Here is a 17758-nt window from a genome sequence, read left to right on the forward strand (position 1 = left end):
TCTCCCAGCAATCTTGATTCCAGCTTGTGCTTCTTCCAGCCCAGCGTTCCTCATGATGTACTCTGCATATAAGTTAAATAAGCAAGGTGACAATATACAACCTTGACGTACACCTTTTCCTATTTGGAACCGGTCTGTTGTTCCATGTCCGGTTCTGACTGTTGCTTCCTGACCTGCATACAGATTTCTCAAGAGGCAGGTCAGGTGGTCTGGGATTCCCATCTCTTTCAGAATGTTCCACAGTTTATTGTGATCGACACAGTCAAAGGCTTTGGCATAGTCAATGAAGCAGAAATAGATGGTTTATTGAATATTGTTCCATATGCTATACAGCAGGCCCTTGTTTACCTGTTTTATTTATAGGAGTGTGTATCTGTTAATCCCAAACTCCTAATTTATCCATCCTGCTCCCTTTTCCCCTTTGGGTAACTGTAAGTTTGTTTTCTATGTCCATGAGTCTTGTTTCTATTTTGTAAATAAGTTCATTTGTATCATTTTTTTTAAAGATTCCACATAGAAGAGATATCACATAGTATTTCTCTCTGACTTCACTTAGTATGATAAACTTTGGGTCTATGACAGAGATTTTTGAAGATGAGTGGTTAGGAATCCCTGGTGGATTGTGGTGAGGAGCAGGGAAAGATCGTAGAGAGAAAGCGAAAACTCCAGGATAACCCTAGAGTTTCTGGCTTCCTCAAACACCTCATCTCTTTCTCCTATTATCTTGGTTAAGAATCATCTGACATTTCTTTAAATGTGTAAATATCCCTTGGTGATGGAAAGGCAGGGGTCAGGCAATGCTGTGCGCTAGCTCATGGTCATGGGTTCAGTGTAGGCCTCTTTCTCCAGATGCAAGTCCCTGGGTCACCCTGGGTCCCTGGCCCATGAGGACAGGCCTTTTGTCATTTAAGAACTGGGAAAACTTCAAGATCACTCGTTTAACTTCTTGTATATAAAGTTAGAGGTGCTTCCCTGGTGGCTCAGTGGTAAAGAATCCACCTGCAATGCAGGAGACATGGGTTCAGTCCCTGGGTTAGGATGATCCCCTCCAGAAGGAAATGGCAGCCCACTCCAGTATTCCTGCCTGGAGAATCCCACAGACAAAGGAGTCTGGCGGGCTACAGTCAGCGGGGTCGCAAAGAGTCAGACGTGACTTGGCGACTGAACAGCAACGTGCAAACGTAAGCAGCTTGTCTGGTGTCACGCAGCTGGTCAGTCTACGTTCTCGCCGGAGGCGTCAGTCCTGGGCGGCCGGGGGGCCCTCACATCCCTGCTGGTAGTTCCCAGAAGCCCTTGGTTCCGGGCAGCGCGGTAGCACCGCTGAGGAGCGCTCAGGGTCATGCTGGACAAACTCCTTGTGGGGTTCGTGGCTAATGGGAGAGACTGGAAAGCCATTGGTGCTGGTGACTCACTAAGACACTTTCATCTCTACCCAGGTCTGAGGGGAAGAAGCCTTACGCGTGTTTATGTATGGAAACTTCTGGGCACTGCTGGCCCTCTCCAGAGGCAAAACAAGGCTTTATAGCAAAGTCTGTGTGTTCCTCCTCTTGTGCCTTCCTGTAATGAGGAAGCTTCCTTCATTATGTTAAAATAATAACTTAGGAAATAAAAGTGTCTTCTACCTGGTAGACCTATTCAAGAGAAAGGTCATATAAGGAAATTAAAAAAAAAAAAGACAGTGAACGGCCTCCATTTACACGGACAGAGAAAGAGGACAAATTATGTGAACCCAAGGGCTCTTGCTGAAGAAGAACCTTTCAAATGGGCCTGAGATGACAAAGCAAAGGTACAAATTCGCAGGTAGTGTCAAGAACGGAAATGTTCAATCACTGTGCCCTGCAGCAGAAAATAACACATTGTAAGTCAGCTATACTTCAATAAAAAAAATCAAAAGAGCTGACATGTCAAATGGTGCAGTCAGTTATGATACATGAAAAGGCTGGAATATTTTGCAGGTGTTAAAGATCATAGTCTGAAAACTATAGTGTTACATTCAAATGCATATGGCAGCTGACCGAGTGAAATACAGACTCCAAAACTGTATGCAGGGTGGCTATGCAGTAGTGCACTTAAGGAAAAGGACTTAAAAGAATTATCCCATCTCCTGCTCCCCCGCCCAGGCCTGAATGTCTCTAAGGGAGGTTTTCATTTTCACACTAAATAGAGAGAAGGCAACCAGGACCCATTTTCCCCAGTTTAGTTTTAATGCTCAAAGGCCAAGGAAAGAAAGACAATGACCTGAGTTGTCAAAATTCTCCTCTAAGGGATGATTGGTACCCATCCTTCGGGAAACATTCAGCAGTTGACGGGAACTTGTCACCATGGAGGGGCAAAGCCAGGGGATGACAGGTGACTTCAAGGTGGGATCTGCCAGTGGGTGTCCATGGGGCGTGCTCCATCCCCAGCGCCATACTCCAGGATGGCAGCACTAAGGGAGCTCGCCGGTGGGCCTCTGAGGGGTGGAGCAACCCACAGGATGCCATACCAGGGGCAACGCTGTGCGTGGTGACCTTTGGTCTTGTGCATTTCCTCTCTGGACCTCTGCTGGGGCTGTGGAGGGCAGCATGACAGGGCACAGGAAGCTTGGCTCTTTAGAAATAGCCACGCTTACCCCTCCCGGGACCTTCCTCCTGATGCACAAGGATAAGACCCCCTCCTTGCCAAGCCTGGCCATTTCAGAAGGCCCAGTGGCAGAAAGGGATGCTTGCCCCTCCTCAGCAAGGGAGGCTTGTTTTTAACCTGGAAATCCAATTTGTACGCAGGCCTTTCTGTGAAATCTTGAGGATTCTCACAGGCCTCGCCTCTCCTGAATGCGTTTCTGTAGCTTTGGTGTGGCTGAGACTGGCCAAGTAAGCATCCTTCAGCCTCATGCCAGTGGGGAGCCGGGTTGCCTGAACCCCCTGCATCTCTTCTTCCCTTTCTTCTCTGCTGCCTGTGGTGGCCCTTTGTATGGATGTACGTATTTTGTCTATTCATTGATCAGTCAATGGATATTTGAATTGTTTCTATTTTTTGGCTACTACAGTGCTGTTCTGAACACATATGTATGATTTCCAGGTTCAGTTCAGCTCAGTTGTGTCCAACTTGTAACGATTCCATGGACTGCAGCACTCCAGCCTTCCCTGTTCATCACCAACTCCCAGAGCTTACACAAACTCATGTCCATTGAGTCGGTGGTGCCATCCAACCATCTCATCCTCTTCTCCCGCCTTCAGTCTTTCCCAGCATCAGGGTCTTTTCCAATGAGTCAGTTCTTCGCATCAGGTGGCCAGAGGATTGGAGCTTTGGCTTCAACATCAGTCCTTCCAATGAATATTCAGGACTGATTTCCTTTAGGATGTACTGGTTGGATCTTCTTGCAGTCCAAGGGACTCTCAAGAGTCTTCTCCAGCACCACAGTTCAAAAGCATCAGTTCTTCGGCACTCAGCTCTCTTCACAGTCCAACTCTCACATCCATACATGACCATGGGAAAAACCATAGCTTTGACTAGATGGACCTTTGATGGCAAAGTAATGTCTCTGCTTTTTAATATGCTGTCTAGGTTGGTCATAACTTTTCTTCCAAGGAGCAAACGTCTTTTAATTTCACAACTGCAACCACCACCTGCAGTGATTTTGGAGTCCCCAAAAATGAAGTCTGCCACTGTTTCCATGTTTCCGCATCTATTTGCCATGAAGTGATGGGACCGGATGCCATGATCTTAGTTTTCTGAATGTTGAGCTTCAAGCCAACCTTTTCACTCTCCTCTTTCACTTTCATCAAGAGGCTTTTGAGTTCCTCTTCACTTTCTGCCATAAGGGTGGTGTCATCTGCATATCTGAGGTTATTGATATTTCTCCTGGCAGTCTTGATTCCAGCTTGTGCTTCTTCCAGCCTAGCATTTTGCATGATGTACTCGGCATATAAGTTAAACAAGCAGGGTGACAGTATGCAGCCTTGATGTACTCCTTTCCTGATTTGGAATATGTGTTGTTCTATGTCCATTTCTAACTGTTGCTTTTGACCTGCATGCAGATTTCTCAGGAGGACATACATTATCTTTTATTTATTATTTTGACTGCACTGGGTCTTTGTTGTGGAGCATGAGCTTTCTCTCTGTTTGCTGCTCGTGGGCTTAATTGCCCTGCAGCATGTGGGATCTTAGTTACCTGACCAGAGATCAAACCTGTGTCCCCTAGCATTGGAAGGTGATTCTTAACTACTGGACCACCAGGAAAGTCCTTGAACATATATATTTTCGATTCTCATGGGTATATCCTCAGAAGTGGAACTACTGAATTATATAATTGTGTATAACATTTTGAATTGCCAAACACTCTTCCAAAGCCGTTGCACCATTTTACATTTCTACCAAGTTTCTTGACAACTTTGCAAACACTTGTTATAATCTTTTTGATTGTAGCCCTGCTAGTGAAGTGGTGTGAAGTGGTAATTTGCATTACCCTTATGCCTAATGGTGTAGAGCTTCATTTTCATGTGCTTATTGGTCATTTGTGTATATTCTTTGGAGATAAGTCTGTTCAGATCCTGTGCCTGTTTTTAAATTGTTATTGATCTTTTCATTCCTGAGTCGTTGAGTTCTTTATGTTTTCTGCTTACTAGACCCTGACCAGATACATATTTTGTAAGTATTTTCTCTCATTCTCTGGTTGTCTTAAGTATGCATTTGTACTAGTGCCTTTCACCAGAATTTTGAGCCATTCGTCACCACAAAGGCTAGTGCTCAGACACTCCAGCGGCAAACAATTACATCTTTGTGTCGCTAGCATTTTACCCAGCACTTGGCATGAAATAAGCACCAGTGATTCGAGTAAATAAATGCATGGTTTTCCTTTGCCACTTTCTGAGGATAAAAATGGATCTGGGTAAGGCAGGCAGAAATGGATAATAAATTGCCGAGCAAAACCACAGAAGCAAGTGATGCACGTTTGCACACTCAGGCCTCTTGTATGTGGATATCATTTTCAAGATCAATGAAGGGGAAGGGTAGACTGCAGCACTGGGCTTGCACCTGCATTTCTGATTCAGTAAATATACTTCTCTGAGATCAATAGGGCAACTCTGCACAGCTCTGTAAACGTGGTGTAATTATCACACTGAGAATTACAGTTGTCACCTATTGATTGCATCCTCTCGGCAAGTATTTGCACATTTCCTCCTGCCCCCACACTGCTCCACCCCAGCTCCAAGATCTAATTCTCAATGATCTCCTCCCAAACGACTGGGTTCAGGAGTGAAGAAGGGGTGAAATCCAGCAAGGCAGGTGCCAGCTTTCCTGTTACCATCACTTTGGTCAGGAAAGAGGCAGCCGGGAGGGTCTCACATTTAGAGGAAAAGGGGGCCAGTGTCACACAGAGAAATGGAATCAAACAATCCAAAGAAGTGGGTAGGTGTCAGCCACAGTGGGGACTGTGTCTCTGAATCACCTGGAGAGAGAGGGATTTCTCATTCTGCAGATAAGACCTGAAGGGAGATCTAATCCTAGAACGAGATCACTTTCCATAATCCTAGAAAGAGGTCCCAGGCCATCCCTGTAGAGGAAGACATCTATTTATAAAGTTGCTAAATGTCAGATAAACTGTCATCTTAGAAAGTATAAGTCGCTCATTCACTAATTCTTTCATGCATTGAGTGAACACTTGTTGAGCTCATGGCTGTTCCAGGAAGGGCCAGGGCTGCAGAGAAGAGTCAGGGAGAGACTGTCCTCCTGGAACTTGGCTCCTTCTGCAAAACCCAGGCAAAGAGGCAGATGAATGCAAAGGAGACTCAGAGGTGGTGCATGGGATAGGGTTGGTCCTCCCCCAGGAGCTCAGGAGGGGCTCCTGGGAGCAGGTGGAATCTGAAGGGAGAAGCCAGTATCTGTCAGGTAGACTGGGGCGTTGCCAACAGAGAAGGAGGTTCCTGTTGGGGCCTGCACCTGTGAAACCACAGGGTAGGGCGTGGATGGGAACCACAGAGAGTATGCTGAGATGGTGGCCATGGTTTGTCATTGGGAATAGAGACAGGGAGGTTGGCAGTGGGAATTTCCCGCCCTGTGTTCAGCTCTGCAGGGTGGAGGTGGGGAGTTGGGTGGCAGGAGATCTGGGATTGGGACTCTCCTGGGTTGGTCTCAAGGTGCGGTGGTGGCATCCTGCCTGCGCGGCTTGGTGAGTCTGTGTGGGGCACTGCCTCTGTCCCTGGGACACCCAGTCTCATCTCTGAGGCTGACTGGTCCGTGAAATAGCATCTTCCTGGGGATAGGGGCTTGGAATGGCGAGTGGACTGACTGCAACAGTGAGCAAGTCTCACACTTTTTGTCCTCAGGATTCTCAACACTTTTCAGAATTACTGAGAATCCCAGTAATCTTGTGTTTACCTGGGTTATATCTTTGGATGTAGACTGTACAAGAAATTAAAACTGAAAACACACAGGTACACATCCATCAGCCATCAAGTGGCTTCAGACATCATGTGGAAGCCCCCACTGTACACTCTAGAGGGGATGACAGTGAAGAAGGCAAATAAGGTCTAGGTATTATTCTGGGAACAGTTTTGACCTCATAGACCCTCCTAAGAGGGTGTTGGGAGCACCAGCAGTTCCAGACCACACTTAAGGGTTCTGTTGGATTACAAGCTATACGTGTAGGTCCGTCTTCTGCTTGGTCCCTGATCCCCTAGTGTGGCTCAGTATTATACTATATATATATATATATATGTATATATAATATATATAGTGTATATGTATATAGTGTATACACACACTATATATATATATATACACTATATATATTATATATACATATATATATTATATGTCCCCAGCGGGCAGGCCTGGGGTACTCTCTGGGGGTCAGGTCTAGCTGCCTGTGTGCTCAATCAGATCCAACTCTTTGTGACCCCATGGACTGTAGCTCACCAGGCTCCTCTGTCTATGGAATTTTCCAGGCAAGAATACTGGAGTGGGTTGACTCCAGGGGATCTTCCCAACCCAGGGACTGAACCCCTTTCTCTTGCAAATCTGCATTGGCAGGCAGGACTCTTTACTAACTGTGCCACCTGGGAAGTCCTGGGGGACCAGGGTGGGGGGGTTGTGTTTATGGGGGAGGAATACCAAGCCAAGTAAGAAATTCCTGCCCACTGCAGTTCCTAGGGGTCTAGAGTTCAGTGGGGAATTGTCTGTGGAATTCTCCAGGCAAGAATACTGGAGTGGATAGACATTCCTTTCTCCGGGGGGAATCTTCCCAACCCAGGGAGCAAACCCAGATCTCCTGTATTGCAAGCAGATGCTTTACTGTCTGAGCCACAAAGGAAGCCTCAGAGTTCAGTGTGGAATTGCAGAAGCAGGTATTTCTGTTGCGACTGTGATGAGCCTGTCAGGGAGGGTGATGAGCCGAGCCTGCGGGCTTCCCCAGGGAAGTGAATCCAGACTCCTAGCAGAAGAGGAAGTTGGCGGATGGAGAGTACTGCAGGCTGAGAAAGTGGTCCTGTCGGAATTTGATCAGGATGGAAGAGGCCCTTTGGTCAGAAGCCCAATGACTCAGGGAGAAAGGGGACATGTTGAAGGGGGAGAGGTCGGCCTAAAAGCCCTCCCCTTTGCTCCCCACTAGAGGATGCCAGCGGGAATCCATTGCCGGCCTGGATATTGCACCCTGAACCGCCCCCGTGTGGTGCTGAGTGCAGCCTCCTCTCTGCTGCCTGCCCAGGGCTACTTACACAGGGCCGGGCCCCCCAACTCCCGGCCACGCCCCCAAACTCCCGGCCACGCCCCCAACTCCCGGCCAAGCCTTTCTCTCGCCTTTGTCTTGAGCCGCGTTCTTCCTGCTGCCTGTGGACCCTCATCAGATGTTCCTGGCCTTCACACCCCAGTTCCATTGTTTCTTCCCCACGTTTTCCCACCATGCCCCAGTTGCCTTGCCCACCTCTGCTTCTTCCTATAGCTCATGCCGAAGAATGATCACAGCTCACTTTCATAGGATGAGCCACTGTTCCACAACCCTGTGGAATGGGTCTAATATTATCCCCATTTCACAGGTGAGGAAAACAAGGCCAAGAGATTAAGCATCTAGCATAAGGCCACAGTGGAGAAGGAAATGGCAATCCACTCCAGTATTCTTCCCTGGAAAATCCCATGGACAGAGAAGCCTGGTGGGCTACAGTCCATGGGGTTGCAAGAGTCAGACACGACTTAGCAACTAAACCACCGCCACCATAAGGCCACAGAGCTCGGAGGCGATGGGACTGGGATTGAACCCGGGCAGTCTGGTTCCAGTCTGTCCTCCTAACCACTGCACTAGGTGACCACTCTGACCCTGTCATTTTCTTTCCAGCTCTCAAACCAGGTGTTCATTCCCAGGCTACCACTCAGTAGGTGCCCATTAGAGGTTTGACAAATGAATTTCATCTTCCTGTCCTGCCCGCCTCCGCGTCATGCCTTGTGCATTTGCCATTAATAAAGAAATGAATACATGGGCTGATGAACAGACAAAGGATAGATGACTGCCACCTGTTAATGTGTGTGGAAGCTGTAATTACCAGCATTTTTCAGGGCAGAAGTGCAAGTTCATAATGACTGGACAGGTCCTGAAATCATCCCCGTTGTTGGTGAACGCGGTTTTGAAATGACTTTGTCACTATAATGTCCCTAACCAACAGGAGGTAGTGTTTTTACTCTTTTATCAAAAGCCAAAGCCTCTTGAGGCTTGTGGCCTTCAAGGCTTGGGCTGGGGCTCTTATTTCAAAGCAAGGAGAAGAGGAGAGTGCTTCCCCAGGCAGGTAGTTAGGAAGCCCATCCAGGGGTACTTGGAGATCAGAGCCAGCTTTTAGAGGATGAAAATGAGTTAAAAGTCTGGCCATGATAATTCCCTTATCTCTGACTTCCTGCCAGCACTGCTGATGTCTGAGCTGCTCAGAATCTGGGTGGCCTCTCTGCAGGGCTCTTGATGCAAAATGAGCCCCAGGTGTTGGGGATAAAAAACCCACTGTTGGTCATTACCACCCCCCTTCTTCTGGGCCACCCTGGGTGCCCTGGCTTTGTGGGCTTTTCCCCTCCAGCTCTGCTGATCTGCAGGCATATTTATTTGTAAGTGGAGTAAGTGGAATTTTTCAAAGGGAAGCACTTTGCAAATGATGAAAACAACTTGGGGTAAATGGCTCATCTGGCAATGGGAAACAGCCCCTGGCATCGAGAGCTCTTTAACCTTGCCTGAACAGGCAGCAGGGAACTTGGCTTCTGTATCATCTTACAGAAAATTTTTCTGTCTCCCTATTGAGGCCAGACCCTGGGGAGAAAGAGCCGAAAACCCAACCCAGGACCCTTGGAAAATTTGATAGGTGGGTGTCTCTTTGCCCCATACGGTCAACCTCAGTGCCCTTCCTATCCAAGCCTCTGTGACTTCTGTCCCCACGATTCCGTAGTTCTCCACTTGTCTCCTGACTTCTGCCCCAGTCACTTCTGATACTGCAGTCCACAGAAAGATCTACAAATCCAGAGTGGATCTGCTCCATTCCATCTGTGAACGAGGCCTCTGATGCCCTGTGCGCCCGCGTGGAAGCCACAGAATTAAAGCTGGTCTTACCAAGGTCTGCAGGGCCCCATGTGATCAGGCCCTTCTGTCTTTCTGGCCCCATCTCCTGCTGCAGCCACACTGGCCTCTTTGCGGTTCTCAATTCATCAAGCCTGTTCCTACCCCAGGGCCTTTTCATCTGCCATCCCCTCTGCCTGCCTCCCCACATCCTCCTGGTTCTCCCTCACTTGGCTGTGGGCTGTGCTCAGATAGCGTCTTATCACGTGGGCCCTGCCTGTGGCCTTCTACAAAGTGCCCCCCTTCTCTCTCGCCTGGACTCCCTGCCCCACCACTGTCAGCTTTAGATTTCCTCCACAGTTATTATCGGAGAAGGCGATGGCAACCCACTCCAGTACTCTTACCTGGAAACCCCATGGATGGAGGAGCCTGGTGGGCTGCAGTCCATGGGTTCACTGAGCGTTGGACATGACTGAGCGACTTCACATTCACTTTTCACTTTCACACATTGGAGAAGGAAATGGCAACCCACTCCAGTGTTCTTGCCTGGAAGATCCCAGGGATGGCGGAGCCTGGTGGGCTTCCGTCTATGGGGTCACACAGAGTCGGACACGACTGAAGCAACTTAGCCACAGCAGCACAGTTATTATATTTTATTTCTATGTTCAGTTTTTTATAGTTATTTATATGTTCAGTTTCTGTCCTGTTACCTCAAAATGTACATCAGAATGTAAATGCCTTAAGGACAAGGACTTTATTTACTTTAATTTAGATACTTTTTATTTATTTATTTGGCTGCCTCTGGCCTTAGTTGTGGCACGTGGGCTCTTTGTTGCAGTATGCAGATTTTCTCTAGTTCTGGTGGGCAGACTCTAGAGTTCAGGGGCTCAGTAGTTACAGTGCTTGGGCTTAGTTACCTCACAGCATATGGGATCTTAGTTCCCTGACCAGGGATCATACCTTCATCCCCTGCATTGGAAAGTGGATTCTTAACCATGGGACCGCCACGGAAGTCCACTCGTGTTTCTATGGCAGATGACATTGTTTAGGTACATCACAGATGGTCGATCCATTCGTCCTTTGATGGCCATTTGGATGTTTTCCACTTTTTCACTGTTACAAATAATGCTGCTGCAAACTTTTGTGTACAAGTGTCATGTGAATGAGGAGAGCTTTGGTTGGACATCTCCAAGTCAGTTCACAGATGCTGTCTTTGAGGGGTATTCATGCCTGGAGCCATGTCCCAAATCTCCAAGTGGCTCCTGAACTCATTGGTTTCAAATTATGATTGTATATTTAGAGAGCTGTGTTATTTATCCCAGCAGGCATTCTTTTGCTATAAGACTGATTTATCATTAATGTTTCCACTTTTCTGTGTGACTGGCTGGGTATCCCTTTAATGTTGCCACCTGCGATTCCCTTCTTTGTACAGACTAGTTAGCATCTTTTTGTTTGTTTACTTTTATTTTGACTGTGCTAGGTCTTTGTCGTAATGCTTAGTCTTCTCTAGTTGTGGCGCTTGGGCTTAGTTGTAGGATCTTAGTTCCCTGACCGGGGATTGAATTGAACCTGAGTCCCCTGCGTTGGCAGGTGAATTCTTAACCACTGGCCCACCAGAGAAGTCCCCTAGTTACCCTGTTATTCCCTGAGTCCAGTCCCCCGATACTGGTAGAATAAGACACTCGCAGCAATGCAAAAGCAAGAATGGGGTTTATTTCTAGCTCGAGCTAGGGCTCATGCCTCCTCCAACGCAGTGGAGTGGGACAAGAGCCCCGAGCCCAGGTCACAGCGGTTTTTATAGTCTCAGGTTACATAAGCACCTATTTCTGTTCAAAAGATCAAGCTGGCAGAAGCTCATTGGCCAGATCATGCACGTGCGGGGTTTTTCTGGGGGATTTCCCTTTTTCCTCTGATTGGCCTGATTTTTGGCGCCGGGGGTACTTTTCTAGGGAGGAGTTTCTTAATTTTGGCGCTGGCGGGATCTTCTTAGGGAGGAGTTTCTGTGAACTTAGCCTCCACCCTGTCTCCAGGAAATTGAAACTTAGGCCTAAGCAAGGTCTCAGGCCTATCCTGGCTACTCAGATGTTAGGGCTCCTAACAACCCACCTGATGTCTCTCCTAGTTTTACTCTGCTCAGCTACTTGGCTTTATTTGACTCCATCCTCAGAACTGATTTTGTTCCTTTCTCCCTAGAGCTTCTCTCTTCTGAATGAAATTTGCCATCCTGCACCAAGAACCTTCGACTTTAAGTGGACTTGTCTGAAATGTGATCTTTTCGTTCGTCTCATTCCAGTCCACTTCTTTATCTCCTAATTGCATTACCCACGACCCCAGTAGAATTCTGAAAAGCATTTGTAGAAGATGCATTAAGTTTGGACTGCTGGTGAGGGTGTGATAACAAAGGCAGCCTCAGGGCTGCTCTACCAAGTGCCAGGGTTTGAACTCAGGGTAGCTTTTCTCCTTTGCCTGAAGGAAAGCGTGTGCAGGTTTGCTCTGAAGGGCATCTGTAGCAGCAGCCAATGTTCTTGAGGGGGAGAATTGAGGTGCAGGAGGCCAGCTCTCTCATTCTGCTCTGAGGGCACAAAGGAGGGTTTGTTGAAAATATCTGTCAAAGGTGAGTGGGATTCCAGAGATAGTTCATCCATGCCTCACGTGATCAGAGCACCTTTTTAAAGGTGAATGAGTGAATTAATGTTTTCCTTTTTGGCTGCAGTGGATGTCCATTACCGGGTGTGAGCTTTCTCCAGTTGCGGCAAATAAGGGCTACTGCCTAGTTGCAGCGTGCGGGCTGCTGCTCACAGCGGCCTCTCTTGTTGAGGAGCATGAGGAGCATGGGCTCTAGGCACATTGGCCTCCGTAGTTGTGGCTCACAGGCTCAGTTAGTTGCCTGGAGGCAAGTGAGATCTTCCCCAACCCGGGATCAAACAAGTGGTGTCCCCTGCTTTGCAAGGTGAATTCTTAACCCCTGAACCACTAGAGAAGCCCCGGTTCAGAGCACTTTTGAGTGTATTTTCCCGCATGTAGATCAAACCTCAGGGCCTTTGCACGTGCTCTTCCATGTCACTCAGGCCTCTGTTCCTCTGTCACCACATTGGTAAGGTCTTTCCCTGAACAGCCTGCCCCCACCACTCACCTCCCACCTTCACTCTTGGCCCCCTACCGTAGCTATCTTTTTCTTTGCAGCACTTATCTTCACTTGTATTATGTATTTCTTTGTCTCTTGCTGTTCCTCAACACAAGCCCCATGAGAGTGCATCAGCCAGTGTTACATCTTTAAAACTTAACACAGTTCTCGGAACATAGAAGGGACTCAGCGTGTGTTGAGTGAATGCATGAATGCGTTTGCTTTTTATGAAAACCCTTGGGGCAAAGGTACTGTTAATGCCATCATGTGGGAGAAGGAACCAGAGTCAGATGACTAGAGATAATTACTCAAGGTCACGAGTTGGGATGTGACCGAGCCCTGAATTGAGTTGGCTCTTCTGGGTCCCTGGGCAGCCATCTCCCAGGCTTACGGGGCCCGAGAAAGCCTCTGTAGGTCCTTTGGAAATTCTCAGAAAAGGCCACAGTCTTCAGCAGGAAGTGGCACACGAGGTGCGCAGAATGGGGTGGACATTTTAAGAGCTGCGGAGCAAGGATTTCCTGTGACCTGAGAGGGACGACAAGAAATAAGTGAAACCTGGAAGAACAGCGGGGAAGAGACTGCAGTGATCAGGGAGGGCGGCGGGGGGCGGGGGTGACGCAGTGGGAGTGGCTGCAGGAGGCCGTAAACCTGGAGGAGCCTGTGAAGGACGCAGCCCACCGGTCCCCTCAGGCTGTTCGGCACACTCCGCCACCCCCAGCACGCCCAGATGTCTCTCTGCAGAGGGTTTAGCAGCCCAGGGGAGGAGGGGCAGCGCCCTGCGACCATGAACTCTAGGGTGCTGTGGTCAGGAGAAACAGCAGACACCCCAGGTCACACTGGATCCGACTGTGGGGCGCGTGCTGTGATTTTACTGTAGGAGGCGGCACTTGTTTGGATGGGGAATCAGGGTGTCTTCCATTTGTGAAAACAAGTTGGCAGAAAAAGGAAGCCAGTGGTGGCGCCAGAAAACTCACTCAGGATTATCAACTTGGCTAGAGCCGGCGGTCACAGAGGATCAGGTGCTGATGTGTGGAGGTCAGGACTGGAATCCAGAGGATCCCAGGCCGCCTCCTGTTCCTGATCCTGGCCTTGCTTTCTGTGCGTTTTTTAACACGGCCTCGAGTCCTGCCTGTAGACTTTCCCACCTGTTCTGTGCTGGCTCTCCAGAGACCCACAGCCAGAGCTGCCTCTGAGAGGCTCCAGGGGACTGGTCCTTGGTGACAGTGCACAGACCACAGATGCTGTGGGGCTGAGGGCTTTCAGAAATTTCGGGGGCGAGAGGCGACTGTTCAGCCCAGTGCATCAGAGCACCGGAGAGTGAGAGCAGGCTGGAAGGGGATACATGCGAGGACCCCCGCCCCGTCTCTGCACCTGGGGCCCCAGGCCCGGCCTCGCCCTCGGGGTCCTCAGAAAGAGACCTTTAGCCCCATGGTTGGTTGAGTGTCCCAGGGTGAGTTAGAAGGCCGAGATGCCGCTCGATTTCCTGGACTCTGCGTGGAACTGAAGAAGGACTTTTGAAACTAGACCTGACAGTTCAAAATAAATACCTTCCATCGTGAGGAGCAACCTCATTTGGGCCTCTGCGGCGGTCTCAACTTCAGGCTCTCTAACAATACCCTTCATTAACTGTTCACTTCATAACCCACACCCCGGCTCCATGCTGCTCTCCTCACTCTTCTTCCCCTCTCTTGCCAGGGGCCTCCTTCCCGTCTCACCGGCCTGGCCTTGTGACTGGAGTGGGCAAGACTCGCCTTAGGGTGTGCCCTGCGGAGACGCAGCAAGGGAAACGGGAGTCTTTGCCTGAAGGCATACTCAGGCTGGGGGCAGTTAGCAGGAGTATGTGTGAGTTTGTGTGTGAGAGAGTCTGTATGTGAGTGTGAGTCTGTGTGTAAGTGTAGGAGTGTGTGAGTCTAGGTCTCTGTGTGTGAGAGTGTGTGTGACTGTGTATGTGAGTCTGTGTCTGAGTCTGTGTGTGGATGTCTGTGTGTATTTCTCTGTGAGTCTGTGTGTGAGTGTATGTGTGTGTCTGAGTCTGCGTGTGTTTGTGTATGTTTCTGTGTGAGTCTATGTGTATGAGTGTATATGTGTGTGTGTCTTTGTATGAATGTGTTTCTGTGAGTCTATGTGTGTCTGTGTGTGGGCATATGTATGTGTGTGTCTTTGTATGAGTGTGTCTCTGCATGTCTGTTTTTGAGTGTATGCATGTGTGTGTCTGTGAGCATATGTGTGTGAGTGTATGCATATGTGTATCTTTGTATGAATGTGTTTCTGTGAGTCTGTGTCTGTGTGTGAGTGTATGTGTGTGTGTCTGTGAGTCTATGTGTGAGTATATGCATGTGTGTGTCTTTGTATGAATGTGTTTCTGTGAGTCTGTGTATGTGTGTGAGTGTGTGTGTGTTTGTCTTTGAATGTGTTTCTCAGTCTATGTGTGTCTGTGTGTGAGCATATGTGTGTGTGTGTCTTTGTATGAGTGTGTCTCTGCATGTCTGTGTTTTTTAGTGTATGCATGTGTGTCTCTGAGTATATGTTTGTGTGAGTGTGTATGTGTGTTTCTGTGTGAGTCTATGTGTGAGTGTGTCTGTGAGTATATGTGTGAGTGTGTGTGTTTCTGTGTGAATCTATGTGTGTGTGATCGTATGTATGTGTGTGTGTTTGAATGTGTTTCTGTGAGTCTGTGTGTGAGCATATGTGTGTGTGTCTTTGTATGAATGTATTTCTGTGAGTCAGTGTATGTCTATGTGTGAGCATATGTGTGTGTGTGTGTGTCTTTGTATGAGTGTGTATCTGTATGTGTGCATGTGCACATGCCCTCAGGGCAGCTCTTAGGCCTGAGTGTGGACACTCTCCTCTGAACGGCTTCCACTCCCAGAATGGGCTGCTGGAGGCCTCTGGTGGGAGAGAGGCAAAGACTTCTGCGCTGGTCCAGCCTGAGGAGGACGTGGATCCCAGCCCCCAGCTGTGTGGAAGGGAGCGGGAGCTCAAAGAGGAGCCCGGAATGGGCTCTTGGGAAGCTCGCCGCTGTCAGCAGCCGCTTGGGGCAGCTGTGTTGAGAGTCAATGTGGCTCTCCCCAGCCCGGCTCGCGCGGTGAATCGCCCAGAGGGCACCCGTGCCTGCTCGCTCTGGCGGCTGCAGGGCGCTGGTGCCCGGCAGGTGACGGGCCGCGCTGATCTGGAGCCACACGGCTGAGCGGAGGCAGGGGAGAAACGACCCAGACAGTGACGGGCCGCCCCAGCCGCGCTGACCGCTCTCGTGCGTGAGATGAGGTCAGGGCACGTCTGCTCTGTGACAGATTTGGGCCACCGAGGAGAGAGGAGTCCAGGTTTGGTGCTGACCGAGACCAGTGCGGATGGAGTGGGTCACAGTTGGGGACTGTGGACGGCACAGTTTAAGCCGAGGGGACTCTGATGACTGAGTTTCCTCTGATGTATCCTGCGCACCTCTCAGTGAGATGGTCTTCCCTCTGAACATAACGTGGCATCACTGTGTCCCCACGCTGCCTTGGGCAGAAAGCCCCCTCTTGGATCTGGGCACAGAGTTGCAGTTCTGAGCAATTCAGGCTATGACCCCACCAAAGTATCGAGCCCAACACCCGAATTTTGTGGACTCAGGTTTGTGTTAAGACACTAGGCAGAGATGTGCTTTTCAAATGCAAATTTTAGGAACATTCATTTCCGTGGGTCCCTTAACCGTTAGCATTCTTCAGGTCCCAATTAGCCTGGACATTTTAGGATGCCTCAGCAGGGGAGGAAAGCCATGCCTGGGCCTTGGTGGCTCTTCTCAGAGCCAACAGCTGGCAGGACTCATGTAAAGACGTGGTTTCAACCCGAGGCTGAGTGATAAGGTGGTGCTTTGCAGAATGTAAAAAATGTGAACCCTTGCTTCTGCAAAGAGCTTGGCTGCTCTACCACAAATCACATTTGTATGGCATTTTACTTCCAAAGGGCAACTTTAGTCATGGAGAAGACAAAAGCTCTAAGTTGTTTTTTTTTTTTTTTGGACAGCAAGAGAGATGAGACATAATTTGTGTTTTTGAACTCTGCTTTCAAATCACTTTATAAATGGCTTTAAAACTGTCATAGTGTGTGTTCAGGCTGTTACAACATGAATGCCACAGACTGGGTGGCTTAAACAACAAACATTTGTTTCTCACGTTTTTGGAGGCTGGGAGGCTGGGAAGTCCAAGATCAAGGCCCTGGCAGGTTCAGTGTCTGGTGCGCGCTCACTTTCTGGTTCATATAGATGGCTGTCTGCTCACCGTGGCCTCACATTGCAGAGGGGACATGGTTGCTCTCTGGGGTCTCTTTTATAAAGCACTAACCCCTTGGACTACAAGGAGATCAAACCAGTCTGTCCTAAAGGAAATCAACCTTGAATATTCATTGGAAGGACTGATGCTGAAGCTGAAACTCCAATACTTTGGCCACCTCATGCGAAGAGCCGACTCATTGGAAAAGACCCTGATGCTGGGAAAGATTGAAGGCGGGAGGAGAAGGGGATGACAGAGGATGAGATGGTTGGATGGCGTCACTGACTCAGTGGACATGAGTTTGGGTAGGCTCTGGGAGCTGGCGATGGACAGGGAGGCCTGGTGTGCTGCAGTCCATGGGGTCGCAAAGAGTTGGACACAACTGAGTGACTGAACTGAACTGAATCCCACTGATGACGGTTCCAACCCTCATGGCCCAGTCGCCTCTCAAAGACCCCATCTCCTAATACGAGAACACTGAGAATTCGTGTTCCAACATACAAAGTCAGCATACAACATACACATTCAACCCCTCCCCAAAACTCTATGTAAATGATCCAGAAGAGTTGCCTCTGAAGTATTTTTTTAATATCTGTTTAGTATGGGTCTTCATTGCTGTGTGTGGGCTTTCTCTACTTGCGATGAGTCAGGGTGACTCTAGTGGGGGTGCTCGGACTTCTCACTGTGGTGGCTTCTCTTGTGGAGCAGGGCTCCAGGTGCACAGGCTTAGTTGCTCTGTGGCATGTGGGATCCTCACGGACCAGGGATCAAACCTTTGTCCCCTGCATTGGCAGGAGGATTCTTAACCACCGGACCACCAGGGACGTTCTCTCTGAACTAGTTTTGAAATGCCTTAATCCATGCATGTTGCTAATGACTTTCTTC

The 17758-nt window shown here is 48.9% G+C and overlaps 1 protein-coding gene across 5 annotated transcripts in view; it reads left to right on the plus strand.

Annotated features, from left to right (window-relative positions):
* Window positions 1-17758, plus strand: part of SLCO3A1 (solute carrier organic anion transporter family member 3A1) — a 402379-nt gene that overhangs the window by 115047 nt on the left and 269574 nt on the right. The gene's annotated exons all lie outside the window — the stretch shown is intronic.

The sequence above is a fragment of the Moschus berezovskii genome, chromosome 21, assembly GCF_049115385.1.
Source record: "Moschus berezovskii isolate FMDL1 chromosome 21, NW_MosBer_1.0, whole genome shotgun sequence".
In the NCBI taxonomy this organism is placed as follows: Eukaryota; Metazoa; Chordata; class Mammalia; order Artiodactyla; family Moschidae; genus Moschus; species Moschus berezovskii.